This window comes from Emys orbicularis, chromosome 1 (assembly GCF_028017835.1).
Source record: "Emys orbicularis isolate rEmyOrb1 chromosome 1, rEmyOrb1.hap1, whole genome shotgun sequence".
Taxonomy (NCBI): Eukaryota; Metazoa; Chordata; order Testudines; family Emydidae; genus Emys; species Emys orbicularis.
Window position 1 is genome coordinate 42742269 of NC_088683.1, and position 1527 is coordinate 42743795.

The window sequence follows — 1527 nt, forward strand, 5'->3', positions numbered from 1 at the left end:
CTAATATCTTGAAAATGGTACCATAAGAAAAATGAGGAAATACTTTCATAAACTATTGTTTTCTTACTAAATTAATAACTATTCTCATGGCTTGTTGTATGACAGTGCCTCATCCCAACACTGTCAGGTAACTGTTGACTTGCAATGCACAACATGCATCTATAGACTAGCAGTTAACTACCCTTGTCTCTATGCAGTCCAGCAAAGTTATCAATAGAAAATGAACTTTCTGTGCTTTAAAAACAAAAAACCCTTTACAAAAAGCATTTTTTGGAAGAAAACTTATTTTTCATTTAGGAAATCAACTTGAGAGGTCACCACAGCTACTGGCCTTAGTACTGCTAATGCTGATGAACCAATTCTGTGACTTTTTATGTGGTATTCTACTTGGCTGGCAAACTTTTGCTTTATGTACTGTTTTAAATTTATTACAAATGAATGTATAAGAGCAAACACCATATTAGTGTATATTGGATGAATTGTTCTAATTTTTAGTAATTGTCATAACTTCAGTTTGTTCAGTTTGACTAATTTCCCAACTTTTGGGTGTACTGAATTTCACTGTACTAAAGTTGCTGCAGAGATATTGCCAATACTTTTTTTTTTTTCTTCTTCCATGCATGGGTCATAGGACAACCTTTCATTTGTAAACATTTAGGAAGTTTACAAAAACACCTACATTCCCTATTCCATATTCTTTAATTTTTTGTTTAAATTTTATACACAAGCACTTTAATGATAGTTGCAGTTATTGTTTTAAAAAAACACACTAATGTTAATATGAAGGTAGTGAATATTTTCTGATGTTTTATAGACACAGACAATCCATGCACAACCACTTCTTATAATGCTAGTTTTATTTCTTTAAATATTAAAAGGGAGGATAGTGTGAGAGAAACTCAAAATATTTTTTTTCTTGCAAGATCTTAAATGACCACTTTAGGTAGCACTTGACTTTATTGTAGGATTTGCAAAATGCTTACTGATCCTTTTGTCTATTTTATAATCAAGATATTAGCAAAACAGTAGCACACCTGCCATTATGGAAATCTTGGCAGGCTTCAGTGCATCAATGTTTTTTTACTTTTTAGAAGATATTTTGTTTAGTGATTTGTGTCAAATTGCCACAATTTGAAAGGTACTGTACATCAGAAAAAATACCATGTTTTTATATAGGTTCACTCTCTTGCTTAGGGAGACGCCTTGTCATATATACTTTTTGTATAAAAAAAAATCTAAAAAATGTTGATCACAAGGTCATGAATTAAAAAAAAAAATGCTTTTATGGATAGAAAAATGTTCGGCCTTTTTAGTGCTTTGCACTAAAAAATATACACTGTGAATGGGAACTGGACTATAACTGTTGCTGGAAATGTTCTATATTGAATGTACATGCTCTTGTTTGGATAAATGTACTGTATTTGGAAATAAATCGGACTGGAAGTTACTTTAACAAAGTGTGCTTAGACAAAAAGGTGTATTCTAGTGAAACTGGAATGCCTTTCTTCAGTCATAAACCAATTCAAT